At 39.9% G+C, this 26,334-nt stretch overlaps 1 protein-coding gene and 1 pseudogene across 1 annotated transcript in view; one reads left to right on the top strand and one right to left on the bottom strand.

Moving 5' to 3' along the window:
- Positions 1 to 10,626: 10,626 nt before the first annotated feature.
- LOC112634187 lies at positions 10,627 to 13,096 on the bottom strand (annotated as a pseudogene).
- A 12,108-nt stretch (positions 13,097 to 25,204) lies between these two features.
- Positions 25,205 to 26,334, top strand: part of EPS8 (epidermal growth factor receptor pathway substrate 8) — a 169,402-nt gene continuing 168,272 nt past the window's right edge. The window contains exon 1 of the mRNA XM_025401810.1: positions 25,205 to 25,613. The gene's annotated coding sequence lies outside the window, so the exon portion shown is untranslated. The remainder of the gene's footprint in view (positions 25,614 to 26,334) is intronic.

Raw genomic sequence — 26,334 nt, 5'->3', positions numbered from 1 at the left:
GCTGCTCGTAATCCTTCCCTACTCTGATTACTCAAAATACTTTGTCCTTTTATGACAATGATCTTACACATTTACATTTCAATCATTTGTGAACATGATTTATATTACCTTATAAATTCTAATCTCTCTTTTGTGCCTTCTATACAGTATGTATTCAATAACTATTTAACTGAATTAATGATTAAGTCATTGTATTTATTTATTTTATCTTTTTATTTTTTTGAGATGGAGTCTTGCTCTGTCACCCAGGCTGGAGTGCAGTGGTGTGACAGCTCACTGCAGCCTCCACTTCCTGGGTTCAGCGATTCTCCTGCCTCAGCCTCTTGAGTAGCAGGGATTACAGGTGGCCGCCACCACTCCTGGCTAATTTTTATATTTTTAGTAGAGACAGGGTTTCAACGTGTTGGTCAGGTTAGTTTCGAACTCCTGACTGCAAGTGATCCGCCCACCTCGGCCTCCCAAAGTGCTAGGATTACAGGAGTAAGCCACCATGCTGAGCCATAAATCAATGTATTTAAATTGCATTGTTAGCCAGGTGTGGTGGCTCATACCTGTAATCCCAGTGATTTGGGAGACTGAGGCAGGAGGATCACTTGTGGCCAGAAGTTTAAGCAGCCTAGGAAACTTAGTGAGACCCCGTCTCTAAGAAATAAAAATACTTACCCAGGTGTGGTGGTGCACCTGCAGTCCCACTTACTCAGGAGGCTGAGGTGAGAGAATCTCTTCAGCCTAGGAGTTTGAGGCTGCAGTGATCTATAATTGGACCACTGCACTCCAGCCTGGGTGATAGAGCAAGACCCTGTATCTGAAAAAAAATAAATACATATATTACAGAAGCGTGCAAAAAGCAGACATCATAATTTCCAAGGACTGTACCCTTGTTTGTGTGTCTGTGTTTGTGTGTGTATGTGTAAAATTTAACAGATTTACATAATAATTAATGAGCTTGCTGGTAATTGTCTTTCTCTTTTCACTTTTAGACCCTACCATTGAATTTAATTCTGATACTGGCTTCAACATGGAAGTTACATAAGAAAATTTGAAGTCATTGTATATTTCAGCTAGGATTCTTCTTAGGAAATAGAGGTCAGCCTAGTGCAGTGAAGTCTGATTGGAGGTGGACAATGAGGATCCTGCCAAGGTGCTTAGTTTCTGTTCAGCCTAATGTAAGTTCATTCCTTTTGATTACAGTCATTTCAATGACTTTTTTTGCCCATAAAATTATGACCAGATAATTCTTACAGACTCTTCTAGCTTTTCAATGTTGGGGAAGAAAGATTGCCTAATAAGCAACTTTTCAATCTCTGAAGCTTAAGTATTATGAAGCAATAAGACCCAAGATTTGATGAAGGAAAAACCAGAATTTAGTATGGCTGAAGATAGGTGGGGATACAGACCATGGCTGGTAGGCCCTGGATGCTGGAGGGAGTGTCCATTGTAGAAGCTTCTGAGGTTGGTTGGAAGGATAAGTCAAAGGGTTTGGGCACTAAAAGTTAGGTAGTAAGGGGAAAGGGAAGATGTACTGAAAATCTGCTCTATTTTAAAGTTTTTCCTGGGACCAGCCATGATAGAGGAAAATGGGAAAGAAAAGTGTTTGTATGATTTATGTTTGTTTTTCATGTTATTCCAAGAGCCTGTCTTTGGAACTAAATAATTTGTAACTTTCTACCCATGTAAATTTGTATTAATTATTTCTCTCTTTCCCAGAGTTTCTATTTCATTAAGAGTAAAATGGGAATAATAATGTCCACTGTACAGAATTCTTGAGATCACATCACATAGCATATAATCTATGCTTAGCACAGTGCCTGGGACATCAAATCCCTGCCAAGCAAGTGTTCGAGTTATTTAATAAATGGTAAATGAGTATCTGCCAGATTCTCTGCTTTAGGCACTGGTAATACAAAGGTGAACAAGATGTGGGCTGCATTCTACAGTATGAATGAAAAAAAAGTGTGCTTATTAGAAATGGGACTGACCAAATTTAGAATCTAAAGAAATATTCAAAGCAGATTCTTGGTGTTTAGAAACTTAGGTATAATGTAAAATGAAGACACATACAAAAGGTTGGGAAATATTTATAAAGGAAAGTACGTATTGAACTTTAATACACAATAGTTTTGTTCTGTTCTACTTAGAATTTGACTTTCAAACATTTGCATTTCTGGCTCTTAGTGGAAATGGGAATATGATCTGCTGGAAGACTTTGTGAAGAATGAAAGGGAAAAGCTGAGTATTTGAAAAAGTCAAGGAGTTAAAAACATAAATGGAATGAAAATGTAGAGGTTTTAAATCCAAACAGGGTTAGGATAAAGATCACAAAGTGAAATCGTGAGGTATAGTGAGGCAGAAAAAAGAAATATTGTATTGTTTGGCAGTTGATTATAAAAAACATAAAAATCATCTTTTAAAATTATGTAAACATTAAATGAACAAACAACAATGACAACAAAACAGTGGCTAGAGGTTAACTAGGAAGAAATGGCTGAAGTAGACACTACAGAAGGCTAAAAGTGAGATAATGTAAAATACTTTGCATGCTATACAGGAGTCATGAAAGGGAAGAGGTTTAAATATGTGCTGGGCATGCTCATATCCTACCAGGGTGTCTTTTAAGTTAAGTCAATGAAAAAGCTGAGAAAATGACAGGAACATAAATGGTCTACCACCAGTAGTTATTTACACTAAGAGGATTGGGAATGTTTTCCTGTTTGCACTATATTCCCTTCCAAGAGCCTATGTGTATACATGTCTGTATGCATATTTTAGAAAGAAGAAGAATCTATATTATACCATTAGTCCAAGGCCATGTCTAAAATGTTTTGGTAATATGGATTAGTTAAGATAAATATTATTGTTTTCATTTATGTCACAGACCTATGTGTTTTCTTAGCAAATCAATTTTTGAGCCAGAGCAGATCAGAAAGGAAGCAGTTGTTTAGAGTTTCAAAACATCTGGAAAGTTATTCTGGCAATAGAGTCAAATCCACTAGCAAAACAGATGTTTTCCACTGTGGCGGGAAAATGCAACTTTCTTATATGTATTGCATATGGTTCAAATCCATTTCAGAAATAACACCCCACCTCTTAAAGGGCCTTGGGACCACAGTGCTCTCATGGATTCTGCCAATATAAGCATGGCCAAGGCCATTTAGGTGTTCAAATGGCAATGTTTTATAATAATCTTTTAATCTTGTGTTTTATGAAACAAAAGAAAAAAGTTTAAAAAGTCTAGGTTGCCTCTCCAAGCCCTCAGGTGAAAAGTTAGAGTTGGATTAAAGCCAATTGGTAACCTTCGGCAGGCCTTCTGGGACCTAGGAGTGAGGAAGGACAGGAGGTCAGGAGAGAGAACTGCAGCCTGAGAGTTCTGACTTTTTCTACCAGAAAAAGCAAAGAGAAGCTTCTTCCCACTAAACATTTGGAAAGAGTATCAGAAACTCTAGGAGACAAGACTTGTCAAAAACTCAAAAACTGTTGTGATCGGGAATAGAGGAAATTGATTCATTCAAAAACTCATTTAGGGAAAATGTTTCCTTTTACAGAAGACTTTCACATTCTCACATACAGAAGAATTTTAACTATTAGATGGTATAAAGCACATATTCTAGGTTTTTTTTAGCCCTTGTAAAACTAGAAGTAAATTTTTGATAAAAAGCATTTGCATCGGTCATTTGCCAATTAATTATTTTAAGCTAAAATGTTCCATAGCCTAAAAATTGAAGATTTTCCAATGGAAAATTTTCCTGGTTTAAAAATGAGATTTTCAGCATTCTTGATTAACTAAGAAAAAAAAAAAATAAGGAGAAATAGAAAAAGGAATGGCTTTTTAATTGTATTAAATGATGTAAAAATATGTTTTACCAAGAGTAAGATGGAGGAAACTATACTTGATTAAGCTAATTACATAGTTTGGAATCATCAGGGTGGTCAATATTTGAAAACATTGCTCAATTATATAGAGAAGTACTTAGATTGTCCCAGATGCTGAGTATTCTAAAATATTTTATAGTTTCAAAAGCCCATCCTGTAAAGATAAAGGGTGCAAATCATTATTTCGAGTTAGAGACATTGAGATTTCTGCTATTATTTCTAGAGGATTGCCTGCTGTCACAAAATGTTTTCGATCTCTTTATAATGAGGTGCCACTGTGGTATAGGCTACAGTACCGACAAGAGACTATTTGTGCTCTGTTCATCTCAGCTTGGTACGTATGCCTGCCAAAATACGGTAACTACTATTATGAATGCTGGGATTTGGATTTACATGTGTCAGGGAAAATGTGAATTAAGTCAATTATTGATACTAGGCACATCTCATTTCCAACTTATTAACATTATAACCTGATCCTCTTATGATATCATCACCATTTCTGTTTACCCTTATTCTTGTCTGAAGCTAGCTCATCAGGAATTTCAGAGAGAACGCCTTTGAACCTGAAACACTTTAATTATCACCTGGCTCTAGGGAATTGTGAGCTAGAAAGATACCATACTTTAGAGAAAAATATAAAGATCTTTCTATGAAAATTATTTGCATTTGTCTGAGAGATAATGCTATTCATCCATTGTATGGAGGAGTGCCCAGAATAGAAATGAGCAAGGAGCAAAGATTTGCTAAGTGAATAGCTCTCTAATTCCTTTTGAGACATGTCTTCTAAGTGTAATGTTACTTTGTTTGAAGTATAGTGAATTTCCAAAACTGGGTATATGCCAGTTTTGGTAGGTGCCAAAACACATCTGAAAGCTGGAAAAAATGAGTTCTATATTTTTTGCAGTCATCTCTCCCCTTCTTATAGCCCTACTAGGGGATAATTGAAAACTGACGTATGGGTAGGAAAAGGAGCAACTGGAGATGGAAAAGTGCAAAAAGTATGAAAAAAATAGGAATACATATAATTGAAGCAGGTGTGCTGAGAAAGGGCTTTGTGCAGTGATGTAGAGATAAAATGAGGCTCTGGGGTAATTTCTGGGATTGACATGCATCCACTGCTATTAGTCTATCTAGCTACTAGTCTGTCCTTCTCTTTTGCTCATAGGAAGAGAAGGAGAAAAGAAAAAGTTTAGCATAAGTGAAAGATACCAGGTTAGGAGAAAGCTGAGGTGTTTCAAGGGATGTTTAGTAGACAGAAAATTGCAGAAAACACCTACGCGAGTGATTACATTAGTTTAAGATGTATTGTGAGAGAAACATGGCTTTTTTATAACTGCCTGCACTTAACTATTTTTTCTTCGTGTGGAAAAAGGGGCAGAGGACAGAAAGGAAAAGGCAATGGAGAAAAAGAATATGAACCCAAGATGACCTTGACTCTTTCTTTCCTAACCTTAGACAGGAAAGCAGAAACATGTCATTAGGCCAAATCTAAAGACAGTAAAAACTTTAGATTTCTCTTTAGGCCAAGAAATGTGACAGATCACCTTGAGAAAACATTAAAAGCTCATGAATTAAAAGGATATTAGACTAAATAGGTCTTTGGGTTTCGATTTAAATACCTCTTTAAAAGTGTAGTAAATTATTTTTTTCCAACCAATTTTATCAAGTAAAATCTTCCATCTGGCTTCACTGAGAAAGAATTTCAAAGTTGTGGAATAGTAGACTCAGAGCTGGAAGGAATCTGTCTTTTTATCCAACCCCCTCGTTTTCCTTGAGCAAATTCTACAGTGTAATATAAACAGAATCTATCGAGCCCACATGCTCCAGACTTGCTCATTAAAAACACAAAACAGCTTCTGTCACTCCTGTGTTCCCTTCCAGCTATTAGTCTATCCTCTCTTCCTAGCTAAGCTCCTTGCAACAGCAGTTTACCTTTGCTCTCTCCACTTCCTCACCTTCCTTTCACCTTCCCAGGCCACAAAGCTGCCACTCCATTGAAATTGCCCACACTTAAATTCCCTCACAAAGCACACTCTTCCATCTGTGCAAATAAATGTCTTTGAAGCAGGACAGTTGGGTTTCAATCTTGCCTCTCTCATTGATTTCCTCTGTCACCTTAGGCAGCTTCACCTCTCTGTGCCTCATTTTCTCATCTGTAAAGTGGGGGATAATAATAATCCTTACTTTACAGGGTTGTCATAAGAATTGACTCAATTAAACTATGTAACCTGGTCAAAACAGTGTCTGGCATGTTAATAAAGTACATTTCGGACTGGGTGTGGTGACTGACACCTGTAATCCCAGCACTTTGAGAGGCTGAGGCAAGAGGATCTCTTGAGCCCAAGAGTTTGAGCTTGCAGTGAACTGTCATTCTGCCACTGCACTCCAGCCTGGGTGACAGAGGAAAAGCCTGTCTCAAAAAATAAATAAAAAAGGCTGGGCACAGTGGCTTATGCCTATAATCTCAGCACTTTGGGAGGCCGAGGCAGGCAGATCACCTGAGATCAGGAGTTCGAGACCAGCCTGGCCAACATGGAGAAACCCTGTCTCTACTAAAAATACAAAATATTAGGCAGGCATGGTGGCGCACGCCTGCAATTCTGGCCACTCGGGAGGCTGACGCAGGAGAATCGCTTGAACCCAGGAGGCGGAAGTTGCGGTGAGCTGAGATCATGCCATTGTACTCCAGCCTGGGCAACAAAAGCAAAACTCTGTCTCCAAAAAACAAACAACAAAGCAAAAATAAATAAATAAAATGAAATAAAACATATTTTGAATACGTAGCTATCACTATCTTTCTTGCAACATTGGTAGTTTTACTGTTAACCAGTTCACTCCTTCCAAGGTCCCTTCCATTCCTCCCTCTTTCCTGCTTTACTTGGTTCAGTTTTCCGATGTATTTGAGTCTCTCCTATGGGCCAGGGCACTGGGACTAGTGAACTAGACAGCACACTGCATGTTTTCATGGGGGCTCGAACCCATAGTTTTCATCTAATCACCCTAGTAGCTGCTGCTTCTCAGTTTTCTGTGGAGGCTCCTTTTCTTCTTTCTGCCTCTTGATTTCTTAAACGGTCCTTACATTTTGTCTTCTTATTCTAACAGAACACTCTGAAGATGAAGACATCCATGCTATACCAAATCTGTCTTCTGTCTTGACTGTTCTCCTAGGCCTACACTTTATACTATCTATTAGTTGTCTTCACCTGTTAAAAAGGCACTTCAATCCCAAGATCTCCAACACGGAATGGATTATCTCCCCACTGCAGTTCCCTTGCCTGGTTTTACCCTGTAGCCAATGGCACTACCACCCATCTGGACACCCATATCAGAATCCTCTTTCCTCTTTGACTCCTCCACATCAATCAGATGACAATTTGGCTTGCTTCTCAAATGTGATCTCTCTTCTCTATTCTCATGGTTTTAGTTCAAGCCTTCATTATTTTTCTATTTCTTCATGGTTCAATCTTGGTAGGTTTTATTTGTCCAGGAATGTATTCATTTCTTATAGGTTTTACAACTTTTTGGCAAATAGTTGCTCATAATCGTCTCTAATTCTTTGATTTCTGTGGTCTTAGTTGTTATGTCTCCTTGTTTATTTCTGATTTTATTTCTTTGGGTCTTCTCTCTTTTTTTCTTTTTTTTTGAGACCGAGCCTTGCTCTGTTGCCAGGCTGGAGTGCAGTGGCACAATCTTGGTTCCCTGCAACCTCTGCCTCCCAGGTTCAAGCAATTCCCCTGCCTCAGCCTCCTGAATAGCTGGGACTACAGGTGTGCTCCATCACTCCCAGCTAATTTTTTATATTTTTAGTAGAGATGGGATTTCACCATGTTGACCAGGATGGTCTCGATCTCCTGACCTTGTGATCTGCCCACCTCGGCCTCCCAAAGTGCTGGGATTACAGGTGTGAGCTACTGTGCCTGGCCCTTTTTTCTTAGTCTAGCCAAAAGTTTGTTGATTTTTTTTTTATCTTTTCAAAACACCATCTTTCTGTTTCATTGATTTTCTGTATTTTTTGTCTCAATTTCATTTATTTCTGCTCTGACCTTTATATTTCTTTCCTTCTACTAATTTTGGTTTGGTTTGTTCTTGCTTTTGTAGTTCCTTGAGGTGTATATTTAGATTGTTTATTTGAAGTCTTTCTACATTTTTGATATAGGCATTTATTGCAATAAATTTCCCTTTTTCTACTGCTTTTGCTGTATTCCATAGATTTTGGTATGTTGTATTTCCATTTTCATTTGTTTCAAGAAATTTTTAAATTTCCTCCTTAATTTCTTCACTGACCCACCGGTCATTCAGGAGAATGCTGTTTGATTTTCATGTGTTTGTGTATTCTCTGAGGTTTCTCTTTTTATTGATTTCTAGTTTTATTTCATTGTGGTCAGAAAAGATACTTGATATGATTTCTACTTGTTTGAATTAGTTGAAACTTGTTTTCTGGCATGAGATATGGTCTATTCTGGAGAATGTTCCATGTGCTGATGAAAAATATGTGTATTCTGCAGCAGTTGGATGAAATGCTCTGTAAATATCAATTAGGCCTATTTGGTCTTGTGTGTAGTTTAACTCTGTTGATTTTCTGTGTGAATAATCTGTCCATTACTGAGAATGGAGAGTAAAATCCCCTACTTTTATTGTATTGCAGTCTATATCTCCTTTTTCATCTATTAATGTTTGCTTTATACAGTTGGGAGCTCTGGCATTGGGTGCACAGATATACAAATATATAAATATTATAAAATTGTTATATCCTGTTGCTGAAATGACCCTTTTATCATTATAATAAGCTTTGTCTGTTTTTAAAGTCTTTGATTTCTAGTCTATTTTATCTAATTATAGCTACTGCTGCTTTTTTGTTTGTTTGTTTCCAGTTGCATGAAATGATTTTTCCATTCCTTCACTTTTAGTCCATATGTGTCCATATAGGTGAAGTGGGTTTCTTGAAGGCAGCATATAGTTGGGTCTTGTTTCTTTTTCCACTCAGTCACTCTATGCCTTTTGATTGGAGAATTGAGTCCATTTACATTTAATGTTATTGTTATTTCATCACCCAGGTATTAAGCCTAGGACCCACTGTTATTTTTCCTGATCCTCTGCCTCCTTCCACCCTCCACCCTCTGATAGGCTCCAGCATGTGTTGTTCCCCTCTATGTGTCCATGTGTTCTCATCATTTAGCTCTCACTTATAGGTGCAAGCATGTGGTATTTGTTTTTTGTTCCTAGAACACCAATAATTCCTGGATTTGGTCTGTCGAGGTAATTTTCTATATCTTGTGGGTGACCTTTATTCCTTTTCACTCTTTTTTTCTTCTTAATTCTTTGACTGTGTACTTTCACATAGCCTGTCTTTAATGAGGGTGGTCTGAAAGAGGATATCCCATTAATATGGAAAGGATGGTTAGGGGTTTGTGCCTAGGGGAACCAACCTGTGGAATGTATCTCCTGCTGCATGGTGCTGCTGATTGGACACTCTGATTTAGCATTTTCTTTCTTTCTTTTTTTTTTGAGACAGAGTCTCGTTCTGTTGCCCAGGCTGGAGTGCAGTGACGCGATCTTGGCTCACTGCAAGCTCCGCCACCTGAGTTCACACCATTCTCCTGCCTCAGCTTCCAAAGTAGCTGGGACTACAGGCACGTGCCACCACACCTGGTTAATTTTTTTTTGTATTTTTAGTAGAGACAGGGTTTCACCATGTTAGCCAGGATGGTCTCTATCTCCTGACCTCATGATCCACCTGCCTTGGCCTCCCAAAGTGCTGGGATTATAGGCATGAACCACCGCACTCAGCCTTGGCATTTTCTTTGGCCAAGTTACAGAGCAGAGTTTCCAGGGCTGGGGATGGTAGTTCCTCTTCCTTTCCTTGTGTCTGGCAGCCTTCAGGGATATTTCTACCTACAACACCTGATATGCTTCCTGTGGTTTGAGGCAGGGACAGGTTTCCTGCTAGGGAACCCAGGATGGTGGAGAAGCTTGTTGCCCACCTTTATCTCACTTTTTCCAGTGTAGAAACCATGAGTAAGGGAGGTTTTCCACACTTTTGATGCCAGGAAGGAGGAAGCATGTGCTGGATATGGAAGTCTGATTTTCTTACTCTCTACTCAAAGTTGTTTCACTTTTCTGTGGTCTCAGGAACTATTTCCTCCTTATATTTGGGTTCTATATATTGCTAGTGATAATCTCAGCACTATATATTTGTTTTTGGTTCTCTGTGGGGTTGGGGTGGGGAAGGGGCTAAAGCCATTTTGGAGCCCTATTTTTGTCTTTATAGAAGACTAGCCTTTGAGGTTTCTCTACTTCCTATCTTCCCTTCCATCAATCTATCCAATCTAACACATTTTCTTTTTTCCCCTTCCAAACAGTTTTAGTGAATGGTAGTACTGTACCACATGGTACGCCAGTTCAGTGTGAGAATTTTCTAATAAATCTTTTCTAACTGATACCTAAAACCGCTTCCTTTTATATCATCCAAAGGTCCATTCCAAGCTGAGGGAAGAGCAGCCTGGGTCCTAAGTTTCTTGAACGATGTTTCCAAGACAATGTGCTCTCTCTTTACAAGGAGAGGGGGACAGGGAGAGAGCAAATTTTAGCCTCAAAGAAAGAAGGATTACCAGGCAATAAATATACTGCTCCATCTTTCTCATGAGGCCTGCCGTCCCTTAAAAAGGAACTACATCCTTAACCCACAGCTATTTTTCGAAGTGGCAGTGGCTCACAGTATTTCTTGCTGTGGAGGGCCCTGGACTCCTTCTGGAACCTCTACCACCAGCAGTAGTGGGTCAGGGCATGGTTGGCCTTGGCCATTTTATGCATGTCATGTTTCCTCTTGATCACGGGGCCCTGGTTGCAAAACGCCTCTAGCTTCTCTGGCTGGCATCAGCATCCCCTGGTGCCACTTAGTGATCATCCACTTTATGGCCAGGAAGTGGTGACATTGGTAGGGTAAGGATCCAGGGATCCAGGAGAAATGGCCTCCCTTGAAGGTGGGTACCAGTCCAATCACAGGCTCATAGTTTTTCACTGCTTAGTGGAAGACGGAGTAGGGCAGGAGTTCCCAACCCACAGGCCACCAACGCGTGGTAAGGTTCATGGCCTGTTAGAAACCAGGCCACACAGCAGGAGGTGAGTGGCGAGCAAGCAAGGTGAAAAAGCCAGCAATACCGTCTGAGCTCCACCTCCTGTCAGATCAGCAGCAGCATTAGATTCTCATAGAAGCATAAACCCTATTGTGAACTGCACGTGCAGGAATCTAGGTTGCACACTCCCTATGATAATCCAATGCCTGATGAAATCATCAATCCCTTCCACCCCTCTCCCATCAAACCCCTCTCCCCTGTCTGTGGAAACCAGTTTCTGGTGCCAAAACGGTTGGGGACCACTGGTGTAGGGGTTGCATTCAATAGTTGGCTGTTCCTCTGCAGAAGTATCATGGTACTTCTCATAACTTCTAGAACATGAGTCATGCAGGATCTGGCTAGTACTTTGTTTTCTCCCTTCGTCATCATACTGGTTAATTTACTGATTATGGGGTCTTCAAACACAGAGCTTGTTAACATTGTTGGAGCAGCTTTTATGAGCTGAGTCTCCTTGAGTTCCTGATCATTCTTCTCCTCCTCAGTTACTTCAGCCACTGGCTTGCCATAATGTTCCTTGTCAATCAAGGGATCTCTGAATTCAGGACCCTAGCAACTCCACCTCACCTGAGTTAGCCCTGGAAGCTGCAAGACAGTCCACAGCACACCCAGCTCCAGGCCTGCCCCCTTACACACTTTTTCTTTTTTTGAGACCGAGTCTCGCTCTGTCACCCAGGCTGGAATGCAGTGATGCGATCTTGGTTCACTGCAAGCTCCACTTCCCGGATTCCTGCCATTCTTCTGCCTCAGCCTCCCGAGTAGCTGGGACTACAGGCGCCTGCCACCACGCCTGGCTAATTTCTTGTACTTTTAGTAGAGATGGGGTTTCACCGTGTTAGCCAGGATGATCTCGATCTCCTGACTTCATGATCCTCCCGACTCAGCCTCCCAAAGTGCTGGGATTACAGGTGTAAGTCACCATGCCTGGCCCCCTTACACACTTTCTAAAGCATAACCCTGTTTATTAATTCAACCATGTATTCACTCATTCACTCATTTATTTAATAACATGTAATATAAACACACTGTGCCAGGAATTGATTATTTTATTTCCCTCTTTAAGTTCCTTTAACGGTGCCTTGACTCCTTGTTATTTGTGCCTATGTATGTTCTGTGTTCCTGCCTCCACCTCCTGCCCATTCCCTTGATCAACTGCTACATGTTCTTCATAACTCAGCTCAAATTTCTCCTTATTCATTCATTAAACGCTGCCCAGCACTGGGGACATATAGCAATAAACAAAACTGACAGATATCCCTGCTCTCACAGAATTTACATGAGGGAAACAGACAATAAATAATTCAACGAGTTGTCAGATTGTAATAGGTGCTGTGATAAAAAAGTAATGTAATGCAATAGGGAGAGAGAGAGAGTGAGCGTGTGTGTGTGTGTGTGTGTGTGTGTGTGTGTTTGTGTATGTATGGGTTTAGGCAGGGTAAGAGTATAGTTTAAATAGGGTGGTTGGTCATTGAAATCTTTTCTGATGAGGTAGCACTTGAGCTGAGAACTGAATGAAGTGAGCGAGCCACGTAGCAATCTGTAAGAAGAGAGCTCTAGGGCAAGGGCAGAGCAAGTGCTAAGGTGCTGTGGCGGATGCATGTCAGAGCGCTTAAGTTGGAAGCCATTCAGTGAAAGGAAGCACAGCAAGTCTCTGTGATGTCACCCCTGGTTTTGCACAGCAGCATCAGGCACTCATTTCCCTGTGCTCAGGTAGCGCCTGGTATTAAATTGTACTGGTATGACATGGTATATGGTTGTCGTTATTTGTTTATGTCTGTCTGATTGCTAACAACACTGCGTGCCCTGAAGGGTGGGGACCATTTTGTACTTTTTTTTTTTTTTGTATCCCCAGGGCCCATCCCTGTGCTTGTCAGGTACTTGGACCTTTGCTAAATGGGTGAGTCAGAGGCCCTCAAGATGCTTTCTTATGCTTGAGTCACCTGATTGGGTTTCTTTGTTCTTACTTCTCCCGGTACTCTTCTGGAGTAGGGCTTTCATTACCTCTTTCTCTTAACACTTGGTATTGATGTTTGACCAGCATTGGCTACTTCCCTCCGGGAACCTTGAGTCTTGGACATTCCTGTGTTGATTTCCATTCGTGACCCTCTACTCCTCCTCAAAAAAAAAAAAAAAAAAAAAGAATTTTTTTTTTTTTTTGAGACGGAGTCTCGCGCTGTTGCCCAGGCTGGAGTGCAGTGGTGTGATCTCGGCTCACTGCAAGCTCTGCCTCCCGGGTTCACGCCTTTCTCCTGCCTCAGCCTCTCCAGTAGCTGGGACTACAGGCGCCCGCCACCTCGCCCAGTTAATTTTCTGTGTTTTTTTTTAGTAGAGACGGGGTTTCACCGTGTTAGCCAGGATGGTCTCAATCTCCTGACCTCGTGATCCGCCCGCCTCGGCCCCCCAAAGTGCTGAGATTACAGGCGTGAGCCTCCGCGCCCGGCCTCCTCCTTAGATTTCTTATGTGTTGCAGTGGTAAGTATGGCCTGTGTGGGCATTGCCACTAAGGGCTCCACATGTTGGAGCTGTGGAAAGGCTCATACTGACAGCAGTAATAAAGGAGGATAAATGCAGAAGGCAGGGGCAGAATATGGAAGCACTTGCAAGTTGACCGATAATAAAAATGTTGGCAATTGACTATTATTGTTTACAAAAGTCATGCTGAGATTCTACTTTTAATATTTTACAAATACTTCACTATTTATTGTCATAATCTTTTTTGTGCTAGAGTGAATAAGTTTTAAACTTTAGCTTATTTTTCGATGACCAAAATGTCATACGTGCATATATTATAATAATATGGTTTTATAAGATGTCAGATCCTGAAAATAGATGACATCTATAAAATGAGACAATGTATCTCTCTCTTTTTTTCTCTCTCTTTTTTTCTTAGAGTAGGGAGTGGCGGGTTGTTTTTAAAGATAAGTATCTCAAAAATTGCAAATACAGGTGCGAATCACTAGCAAACAAAAAAGCCTCTAAATTGTTGAAATAGGTTTTATCATGAATATGAGCAAAGTTTATATATCTTATTACAAAACAATTTTGGGCTTCTTATATAAAACCTACTTACTCTAATTTCATACATAATTATAATGTTGCTATCTATTTCATTAAGTCACAGCAGATTAATAGTAATAAATTAACAGGACAGGAAAGGTGGTAGAGGAAATCATAGCAACAAAACAGATGGAAGGATGCCAGATTGCATAGAGGCAGGAAGACTTAGAGAAACAGACCCTGAGTCCTCAAAATGATAGCCATGACCTCTACACTCAAGACAAAACAACTCAGGCACCCTTTCAGTCACTGCTATATAAGTGTGCAGTGACTTATCTGCAGTGCCAAATCAAAAGACTCATTTTTTTTTTTAAGTTTGTTTGTTTGGGTTGTTTGTTTTCAAATTCCATTTGGTAGCAAAGCCTAACTTGTACTTGTTTGGCAGCAAATCTTATCTGAACTGATGTGAGGCAACTTAGGAAGTTCATTCTAATTTGTGGGAATATGTTTTGCTGCAGAAATAAAGTGTTAATTACAGACCTTATTTGGGGTGGGATGAATATATGGTATAAGCACCACGTTCCCTTTACAAAATTAAAAACATCTGGTTGCAAGGGTTTTGGTTAAAGGTTGTGTACCTCTGTAGTACAGTCATGAATGTGCAGAATGATGAGGGTGGTTAATAACATCAGAAATGCATCCTTTGGCCAGGTGCAGTGACTCATGCCTGTAATCCCAGCACTTTGGGAGGTCGAGGCGGGCAGGTCTCTTGAGGTCAGGAGTTTGAGACCAGCCTGGCCAATATGGCAAAACCCCATCTCTGCTAAAAATACAAAAATCAGTCATGCATGGTGGCACATGCTTGTAATCTCAGTTACTTGGGAGGCTGAGGCAGGAAAATCACTTGAGCCCAGGAGGCGGAGGTTGCAGTGAGCCAAGATTGTGCCACTGCACTCCAGCCTGGATGGCAGTGTGAAACTCTGTCAGGATGAAAGGAAAGGAAAGGAAAGGAAAGGAAAAGGAAAAGGAGAAGGAGAAGGGGAAGGGGAAGGGGAAGGGGAAGGGGAAGGGGAAGGGGAAAGGGAAAGGGAAAGGGAAAGGAAGAAGGAAGGGAGGAAGGGAGGAAAGAAAGAAATGCATCTTTCATACGATAAAGTAAAGACAATTCTTTGAAAGCTTTGCATTTACAAAGTGTTCATTAAAGTGATACGAAACTTAGTGTTTTTGGAAAGCCAACAAGTGTTTATAGTACACTTTAGAGATTCTCTCCTTTCTCTGTGTGTGTTTGTTGGGGGTTGTGTATGTGTTTCTGAGTCCTTTAAGATGAAGTTACATTTAAAATCTGTGGGATGTATTTGCTCTTGCCTTTCCCAAATTGGGATTTCTTAGCAACCAATGAATTTTTGATTTAAAAAAACAAAGCAAAAACGAAACTGGGATTTCTGTGCTGTCATCAGGAACATGATCTTTAAGGTTGTTGGAGTTACCTTGAGTACAAGTGATCTCAGTGAGATAGCTATTGATAAATGTGAATTTGCATTTTAAAACTTTCCAAATTCATAATAGGAGTTTTCTTTCATTTTATTTTCCTTGCTGAGGATTCTGCTGTTAAGGAAGAAGAAAGTTTGGGTGCCAACTAAAGGAAACAGTGTCTGTGTTTGCAATGCCAATGAGCTTACCCAGGGGGAATTGTTAAATAGCCTAAGGATTATTCTAGCTCAGCAATCCTAAAGATACAAAAATGCAACTTTGGACATTAGGGATGGGAGTTTTAAAAATCTGCCCGAGTTCTAGCAGGAGTAAAGAATTGAGAAACATGAAAAATCCACACTGAATAATAAAATATTACTAAGTTAAATTTTCTCTGCTACAAAATAATACAGGTCCATGGCTTAAAATTCAATTATAGAAATAAATTAACTGAAATAGTGAAAGTGACTCCTATTACACTGTCACCTCTCTTCCATAAAAATACTGGTAGAATGTTGGCTTATATTTATTTGTTATTCTTTTTTACATAAGTTAATTCATACTACATAATGTATTGCAACATGCTGTCTCCCCCTACCTTAATGAATATATATCTTGCTGTCTATCCTAGCTAGTAGTTAATGTCACCACCTCATTTTCAATTGTATAGTAGAATTACATTTTAAAGCTCTACTATAATTTTAAATAGATAGTTTTTTGAAGGTTTTCCCCCCTCATGGTTATTTTACTTTCTTCCCTTTTCATTGTCATCTGTTTTTTTTTTTTTTTTTTCCCCCTTAGGCACAAGTAGGAAATTAAAAAGCCTAGATCTGATTAGAAAAAGCTGTAAATAGTGAGATAAGTGCTGTTTGTAAATGGCAAATTTCCAGTTCTGCAGAACAAACAGCACCATTCTCTCAAAATGATAAAACAAATGTCTTTTTTGCATTTTAAAGAGCATTCAGCTGTTACTAGTAATTGGATCAATAACTCTCAAATTCAAAAATTAAATTTCCATCAGTTATACAGAACATTAAAATTTCTGGTGGAAATCAACCTTTTCATAAAAACAAACTTTCACATTTAAAATTGGAAACAGAATATCTGCGCTCTTCTTCAGAAGGGAGTTATTTATTTATTTATTTATTTATTTTTTTTATTTTTTAATTGACAGAGCTCATCAGTCATTCAAAGGTCAGAGATAATAGGGAATGACCTGAGTCCAGGTAGATAAGAGAATATGACTGGAGCACTTTCACCACAAATTAGAGCAATAATTCCATTGTCCTTCTTCTGTCATTCTGTCTCATCTCTTTTAGCCTTTCCCTAGCAATGGTTGTCTCCCTGCATTAAGGTCCTCCCTACTGTATGTAATTCTACGATTTATCTCCCAGGAGGAACAAGAATAGTAATTAAGATGAGCACCCATGACCCACCTTACAATACTATTGCAACTTACCTATGTTAGCTTCCTCATTTCATTCCTTTCCTGCCTTTCAGAGCTAACTACTATCCTGAATTTTGTGATAAACATTCCTTTGTTTACAAACTAGTTTTTGTCAAATGTATGTTACTCCTAAATAATAAATATTTAGTTATGCTTTTCTGAGATCTCTTAAAAGGGTATCTTATTGTGCATAATCTTCTATGACTTTTTTCACTCAACTCTAAGTTTCGAAGAGTAATCTGTACTGCGGAACACTGGTTGCTTCCGCATGTTCATTGCTATAGTATATTTTGTTAACAGAATATACTAGAATTTATTTCTCTTTCTTGCAGTTTTACGTATTTATACATTTTATTATTATGATTTCTTATTCTAGTCATACATTATTGGGGAGTTTTTCTTTTTCTTTTTTTTTTTTTGAGATGGAGTCTCACTTTGTCACCCAGGCTGGAATGCAGTGGCGGGATCTCAGCTCATTGCAACCTTCTCCTCCTGGGTTCAAGTGATTCTCCTGCCTCAGCCCCTGAGTAGCTGGGATTGCAGGCATGTGCCACCATATCTAGCTAAATTTTTTTGTATTTTTAGTAGAGACAGGGTTTCACCATATCGGTCAGGCTGGTCTTGAACTCCTGACCTCGTGATCTGCCCGCCTTGGCCTCCCAAAGTTCTTGGATTACAGGCATGAGCCAGCATGCCCGGCAGGGAGTCTGTTTTTAAATCCCATTTAAATTAATCTTTAGAAATTAAAATGTACAATTAATTAAAATTTCATTTTAAACTTAAAAGTTTAAAAAATTAGTCTGCTATTGATTTCTAACTCTCCTGCCTTACAAACAGATGAGTCAAGATCAGTGGTCAGTGAATCAGTGGCCTATAGGCCACACTTGGCCTGTCACCTGTTTTTCTACAGCTGGCAAACTAAGAATGGTTGGTACATTTTAAATGATCAAACAACACAAAAGAAGGATAATATTTTGAGGTGTGTAAAAATTACATAAAATTCAAATTTAATGTGTCTTACATTAATTGGAACATAGTTAAGGTCATTTGCTTATGGGTCGTCTATGGCTGCTATTGAGCTACACAGTGGTAGAGTTGTGTAGTTGCAACAGAGACCACTGACCTCCAAAACCTTAGCTTTTGTTATCAGGTCCTTCACACAAAAAGATTTTTAAACCCTTTTCTAGATGATGCAAATTCTCAGAAATGTGTTAAGGTATCCTGGTTAATTTTTACAAATATTTCTTATGGGTTTGTTGAGTATGTGTATTCTCTAATTGCTATACGCCACATATGTATTACACGTATGATATATATATATTGATATAGGTCTCTATGTAAGTAATCTACATATATATCGAGAGAGATAGAGATAGATATAGAGATATATAAATAATAGTGGTTGAATGGGTGTTGAAATAGCTACACAATGATAATAGGTTTTCCAATTTCCTCTTGTAGATTTTATCATTATGTGATGACCTTTCCTAGCCACAATAATGTTTTTTTATCTTGAAGTCCATTGCGTGTGATGTCAACATAGCTATACTAGTTTTAATTATTACATAACTGATATATCTTAAGCTTTCCATGTTCTTATGTTTGTAAAAGCATATAGCTATATCTTTAAAAACTGCTTTGACTCTGTCTTTTAACTAGAGAGTTTAGCCCATTTATATTGTGATTATTTACGTTTGAATGTTTTTCTCGTCAGTCTTTACCTTCGCTCTTTCTATGTCTCCTTTTCTTCTACGTTTCTTTTTTCTTACTTTTTAATGGCCTACAGAGGAAGACTGGTTGTTAATATTTGTTTACTTCTTATTCTTTTTCCCTTCCTCTACTGGTTTGGAATTTCTACATCACACTTCCGTTCTTTTAGAGTCTTTAAAATATTGTGGAGCGTAATGGTCAAAACCATGTTCTCTGCTTGAATTCAAATCCCAACTTCATCACATGCTAACTCTACGATTTATGACCTTTGTGCGTGTGTGTGTGTTACCTGTAAAATGGAGGTTGTGAAGTACCATATGGATCATTTCTCTTAAAATATTATTGTGAATATTTTTCTTTAGAACACTTAAAATTAATATATTAACCTCCTCAAAACAATACAAGAACCTTAGAATGACTTAACTCTAATTATCCTCCTTCTGACTTGTTAGTTATTTTCCAGCATTTAAATTGTGTCTTTTAAGCCTCACAAATTTCATATTGTTTATTAATATTATTTTGTACAGACCAGGCCTCTTTATATTAATCCAGATGTTTATCAGCTTATTTCTTCACCATTTTTTCTTATATTCCAGTATTTCCTACTGGGTCAGTCTCCTTCATCTGCAAGTGTACTGCAGAAGTTCATCTAGTGAAGGTGGTAAAAAGAATAGTTTTTAATCTAAAAATGTCTTAATTCCATTTTTGTTTTGAAAATATAGTTTTTCTGAACACTAAATTATAGGTCGACGGTTATTTTCATTCAACATTTTGAAGATATTCCACTGTCTTCTGGCTGCCATGTTGCTGCTGAAAATTATTCAGTCTACTTGTTTTTCTTTTGTAGGTAATATTACCCCCCTCGATGATTTTAAGTTTGCCTTTTCCCTTGGTGTTTTGAAATGTCACTGTAGTTTATATTGGTTTGCTTTTTTTCATGTATCTTACGTGATACATGTATATGTACTGCCTCTATTTCATTTTCTTTTCAGGTATCCTACTTGATACATGTACATAGCCAGGACTTCCTCTTTTTGTAGATTCATGTTCTATATTAATTTTGGAGCATTGTTAGCTCTTGCCTTTACTCCGGTGCATATCAAAGTATATTTTATGCAGGATCCAGCTCTCTCATTCTGGGATTCTAATTAGAGGTGAGTAATCTCTTAACATTCTCTATATTCCATATCTCTTAATGTTTATTATTTTCTCTCTTTTTTCACCTTCTGTGATGCATTCTGCATAATTTCTTCATATGTAGCTTACATTATTCTTTTCAACTATGTTTAATCCACTCTTTAACTCATTTATGGGGTTTTATATTTTAGCAGTTATATTTTTCCTTTCCAAAAGTTCTAGTGGGTTCTTTTTCATGTATGCCTAGTCATCTTATATAGGTTTCTATTTATGATTTTAATTTTTCATTTCTTTATACAGCCAGATCATAGCTAATTAGTTTTTTTGCCTCATAAATCGATTTATGTTTATTTATTCTGCTAATGCTCATGTCAGCAGAATTTTCTTATATGGCTTGAGATCTTTGATTATGAATTCCTATTTGGTTGATGTTTATTTGTGGGAAATTCTGGCACACTAACTTGAGCTTATTTTTCTTCAAAGAGGGTTTCTGTCTATCTTTCTTGGGAACTTGTGGACCCAAGGACCTGAAACCATACTGACTTCCTTCCAGCAGAGTCAGCTAATATGGGATTTAAAAGATTAGCTTCTTCACCTTGTAGCCAGTTTAAGTCTTATTTAAAAGATTACTGCCCACCCCACCTGCTTCAGCAATTTTGTTTGGTTTTGTTTTCATTTTGGACCCTGAGAGATTCCCTTTACTATCTCAGAGTCCTACAATGCATATCAAAGTATATTTTATGCAGGATCCAGGTGATGTGTAGCTGGAGAACTTTTCAAATTATCTAATTTACTTTTCTGTGTGAAGCTTAAAAAATACATGCCAACTCTCTACACACATTTAAGTATAGTGTATAAGATGGGGAGTTTTTTGCCTGAAGGAGCTCCCAATGTCCTCTATATTTTATTTTGTTTCCTCTTTTTTCTTAGATTTTCATTACCTTTTCCATGTGTTTCATTTGGTTTCTTTCCCCTTTTTCCTTCTTTCAAAGTTCTCTCTTGATTTACCCTCCTACCTCAGCTATACTGCTGGATTGAACTAAATTATTATTTCAAATTATAATTATTAGTTGAGTCCAAAAGCATTTGTTGAATGAATGACCATTTCACACTCATTAAATTCTTCAAAAGATTCAAGTTCTTTTCAGAACTTCAGTGCTTTTTACTCAAGTAACACTGGTTGGATTTTCTTCCCTTTGTGGAAAACTAATTCTTGATTATTAAAAAAGATGGAAAAGCAAAAGATATCATCCATGGGTAAGCAATGTTGTATATGCATTTATTTATTTTTAACTAATATAGTTTCTTTTTGGTGAAAATAGAGGTTATATTTGGAAAAAAATTCCTTGTTAAGAATACTTCCTATCATGCTTCAAAATTTCTATACATTTCTAGTTACATATTACAAAAGAAATTAGGGCATTTTGACATTTGAAGGCTAAAGCAAATTGAGTTTGTTAACTCATATGGGTGTAAAGAACCATAACTAACAAGAAATATAAATATCAGTTACAAAGTAAGAAGCAAGCCCAAGCACCTCCTAAAGTGAGAACAAATATAATAATCCAAGCAATTTGGTTTGTTCTTTCAACAATGTGAAATAATAACAATGGTGGTAGCCAACCTGAAATTACTTGTCTACCAAGTTATACTTAGAAGATTTAGATAATAATAATAATAATAATAATATTCTAAGCTACAGTGTACCTTTTCTAGATTTACTCATGGATATGTTTTACGCTATATGGCTTTAAGGCTGTGAGTCTACAGAGGTATACACAGCAGTCCCTAAATTATACTCATACATCAGATTGGGGAGTGGGAGTGAACAGGGATGTTTGAAGAATTCTTCTGACTCTTGGGTAACGTGGAGATAGCTCTTACTCCCCAGATAAAATTCGGTCATTATAATTGCTCCACATTTTCTGTATGTACCATTTACACCCAGCTGTAGACTCTGCTCCTATATTTTGTGACAGAGTATTGCTCTGTCGCCCAGGCTAGAGTGCAGTCACATGATCTTGGCTCACTGCAACCTCTGCCTCCTGGGTTCAAGTGATTCTCATGCCTCAGCCTTCCAAGTAGCTGGGACTACAGGCATGCACTAGCACGCCTGGCTAACATTTGTATTTTTAGTAGAGATGGGGTTTCGCCATGTTGACCAGGCTATTCTCGAACTCCTGTCCTCTGGTGATCGGTTGGCCTCAGCCTCCTAAAGTGCTGGGATTACAGATGTGAGCCAATGCGCCTGGCCTGCTCCATATTTTGAATGCCCCATTCACTCCAGGTATCTATCTCCATTCTACATCATTCCTACATCATTGTCATCCCAAATGCCAACCTAAACCAATGAGATTTTCAAAAAGGAAAAACTTGTGTATAGTGATACTCCAAATAGGTAAGTTTGACATAGATTCTTAACAAAAGTATAAACCAGATTATTAACAATGGTTTTAGTGGGGATCACTAATACCAGAATGGGTTAATCTGAAAACAGATCTTATTTAACTAGTTTCCTTTTTTTTTTTGAAAGAGTTTCTTGGACCAGTAGATTTGGGATGCCAGAAACAGTAAATGTTTATTTCAGCAAAGCATCTAGAAAACCTTCATGAACTGCATGTTGCTTATGGTATGGTTGCATGAACTAAAGTGCTTGAAAAGTACTGGTTCATAAATGACTGTTATCTTGGAAATCTATGTTGGCGGTGGACTGTCTGAAGATATAGGGGAAAAGAAACCCCACACCTAAGTGTTCTTTTCTATTTTCTTATTCAACAATCAACACAGAAGACTTCTGTAAGCTCTGGTTACCAAGAAGCGTGTTAGAATTTCCCCCACCAGCAATCAACCAATCAATCCTGCAGCAGACAGAAGCTGGGTGTCTTCAATTCAATTCTGATACTATCTACCTGGAGATAATGTCAGATCCTACAGGTTGAGGGCTCAGTCCTGCAAGACTACACCGACTTTGATGCCAATCAAAAAAGCCCCAGGTGGCTTTACTTGTGCTTCTGACTGAACAACTAGAAATTAGGGTTCCCATGACTCCCTCCTTGGGTTTGGTTATTTTGCTAGACCTGCTCACAGAACTCAGGGAAACATGCTGACCATTTTCTTATAAAGGATATTACAGAGAATACAGTTGAAGGGATGCAGAGGGTGATTTATGCCCTCTCTGGGAGCACTGCCATCCAGGAATCTCCAGGTGTTTTGTTATTCATGTTCCCCTCTCTGGAAGAGCATGTAACCCATTATTTTTATTTTTATTTTATTTTATTTTTTTGTGGAGGCTTTATTGCGTAGGTGTGATTGATCAAGTCATGGGCCACTGGTGATCAGCTTAATCTTAACCAACCCCGGAAGTTAGAGGGTGGGGCTGAAAGTCCCAACACACTAATCACGCCTTTGTCCTCCTATGACCAGTCCCCATCCTGAAGCTATCCCGAAGCTGATGATCCCCAGTCATCAGCCAATTCATTAAAATACAAAAAGATATTCATCACTTTGGAGATTTCAAGGATTTTAGGAGCTATATGTCTGAAAATGGGATGAAGACCAAATATATATTTTATAATAGCACAGGCTCTTTTTAAAGCCTGTTCTGTGTTACTGTTTCTTACTAGACATAAATGGAGACAAATAAGGTATATTTATTAAATTTACAAATGTTTTGTTAAAAGTGATCACTAGTATTTATCTGAAATTATGTCCTAAAACAAACATGATAAAATTTAATAAGAATAAGACAAAAATGAAGATTTAAATACATAGAAGTATAGACTACGTAAGGTGGAAGATATAGTTTAATTTAGTTCATGTGAAATAGACTTGGGTGTTCTATTTGAATGTAGGTGGTCTGTGCCTGGATCAAAGGGGTGGCTGATCAGCAGCTGGAGAACTGGAACTCAGTTCTTGCCCCACTGTATTTGAATGTTGTATTCTGAGCGCACAATTTAGAGAGGAGAATGAAAAAGCAAAACACATGCAAAGCAAGGTGAGTAGTGTGATTATGGCAGCTCACTGTTATTTGAAAAACACTTAAAAGAGAATTTTTGAAGAAATGTATTAGATCTGTTGGTTACTTAATAGTTGCTCATACTATTTCAAGGCTTGCAGTGTCTATAAAGAATGAGATTCATATTGTGTGGTTCTGGGAGCAGAATCAAGACGAGTAGTATAAGAGAACTTGATTTGATGTTCATAATGATACAGGCTATGGTGTTAAGCAGACCTAGTTGTTAATTCTGGCGTTAGTCAGCATTGGCTTTGGCAAAAAGAAGGAAACTTCTGGGTTTCATTTTCCTAATGTGTTTAATAGGTATAATAAGGCCTATCTCATTTTAAAGACTAGGAATAATGTGTGTAAATTGCTCAGTTCCTGGCATAGGTAAATATTCAACAAATAATCATGGTTATATGTAATGATAAAAAAATAGAAATTTACAACATTGGAAATGTTCAAGTGGATAGTGGTCTGGTGGAAATATCAGAGAGAGGATTCCCACTTAAAATAGGGGACTGGACTTAGCCGTTAGATCGATTCCAACTTTTAGGATGGTTTTAATGTCCACCTTGGCATGTTATCTCGTTTCTCCCTAACTGTGCTTTTATTTGCTTCACAAAGCAAGCAGGTCCAATCTCTTTTAACCAAGTTTAATTTATAGGCTTTCGTTGACTTCTGGAAGTCAACTGACTTCGAAATTAGGACAGCATGGGGGGATTGCGGGAGTAGCTATGACAATGAGGAGTTTTAAGAGTGAGAAAACACAATGTCTATGAGAAGATGGACTTCTCTTTTAGAGGCTCCATGAGCTGCTCAGAGAGGAGGTTACGAGGGTTGGTTAAGGCACGAGAAGCACAAAGTGAAAGAAGCCTCCACTACTTCAAACCACATCAGGGCTTTTGGCAAGAGCTACAAGAAAAATAGACTCCCAGGCAGCCGGGTGAGGCGGGTCTGGGCTTGCAGGCTGGCGCTAAGGACCGGCAGTTGGGAGAGTCCCAGGGACCCGATGGAGGGCCTTGGGCACCACCAGTTTTACCGCATGGGTTGGAGAGACAACAAAAAAAGAGGAAAGCGACAAAAAGGGGAAAATAGGTCCGAGGGCCAGAGGAGGAAGACGAAGGCTGGCTGGTCATTAGGGGCGGCTTGTTTGCCGCCATAGGGCAGGGGTTACGAGCTGCAGCCAGACCCCGGGTGTTGCAACCCGAGCGCTTTCTCCGCCCGGGGCGTCCATCCTTGCCGGGGGCGAAGCTCTCCACACGCTCTTTGCTCCTTCCCGCGCCTCCTGCCTGCTAGTCGGTCCTGCTAGGGCACTTCTGGAAAACCCGCTGTCGGCTCGCTGCCTTGGTCCGACTTTGATCGCGGCCTTGATAACTTGGCGCAGCGCCCTGTCTCCTTTCCTCCGGTCCCTCTCCCGCCCACCCGGCCTCACCGGCCGCTTCGCCTCCAGCGCTGGAGTCGACCAGAACTCCGCGGCTCGGCTGCCAGCAAGACCCGGAGAGCGGATCCCGCTCCTGGCTGCGCGGCGCGCACTCGCCCGCCCGCCCGCTCCCCCGTTCCTCGCGCGGGCACTGGGCATGCGCGGCGCGCGGTTGGCACTGGCCGCGAGCGGGCGGGCGGCTCCAGACTTCACAGGCAGCAGCTAGCGAGGCGGTCTCGCCCGGCGCGAGGCCGGCGCTGTGCTCGCCTCGGAGATCGCTGCTCTTCAGCTGGGCGCAGGAGGCGGCTCCGCGGCTCGCGGACGACTGGCTGGGCGCGAATCAGATTGGGGGGCTTTCTCCCGGTCCCCTCCCACCTCGTCTGGGCTCGCGGCGTCTCCGGGGAAAGCCGTGGCCCCGAGGGCGGATCCGAGGTAAGAGCCCCTTGGCGAAAGGCGCCGGTCCGGGGGTCCGGCGGCTTTGACTCTCTCGATTTTAAAAATCCGCCTTTGTGTGCTGGATAGGAGCGGTGCCAGGAGCCGCGTCCGCCTCCCTTCACTTTGCTTTCAACTGGTGTTGGCAGCCAGGTGCGCGAGGGCGCTGCGGCCGGAGACGTTCGCTCGCCGGGTCCGGGCAAGCCGCGGGGCCCGTGCAGACCCGCGCCCAGGGCTCCGGGAGGCTGGGCAGGGAAGGTTCGCCGTGGCTCAGTGATATTCATGGTAACCTGAGCTTCCGCAGATACACCTGCGCTCATCTGGTCCGTGGGGCGACTGCAGACCGAGTATCCCGATCTCGGCTTATTATGTTAGACTTGGGATTTGTTGAGCTGCTCTCCGCACCCGCCTCAAATGGGGAGGGGTTCTTTTCAAAATGACCCTTTGGGACAGGGTCCCACCTCCGTTCACCCCCTCAAATTAAGATAGCTCATTGTTTCGGAATCGTTGTCAATGCCTAATTGCTGTTGACTTTCTTAGCTTACTCCACTTTACTCACCATTTTACTTTTGGGAAGACAGACGGCTTTTCTCCGGTTGTGGTCAGTTCATGCATTTGAAATGGGTTTCCCCACCCATGTACCCCCTGCTCTCTCCGATGTTCTCACTCTTACTTTCTTTCCTAGGACTACCTGTTTGCAAAATCTTTGCACCGATCGTTC

The sequence above is a fragment of the Theropithecus gelada genome, chromosome 11, assembly GCF_003255815.1.
Source record: "Theropithecus gelada isolate Dixy chromosome 11, Tgel_1.0, whole genome shotgun sequence".
NCBI classification, from domain to species: Eukaryota; Metazoa; Chordata; class Mammalia; order Primates; family Cercopithecidae; genus Theropithecus; species Theropithecus gelada.
The sequence above is the reverse complement of the archived record's forward strand: the minus strand, read 5'-3'. Positions and strand labels throughout refer to the sequence as shown.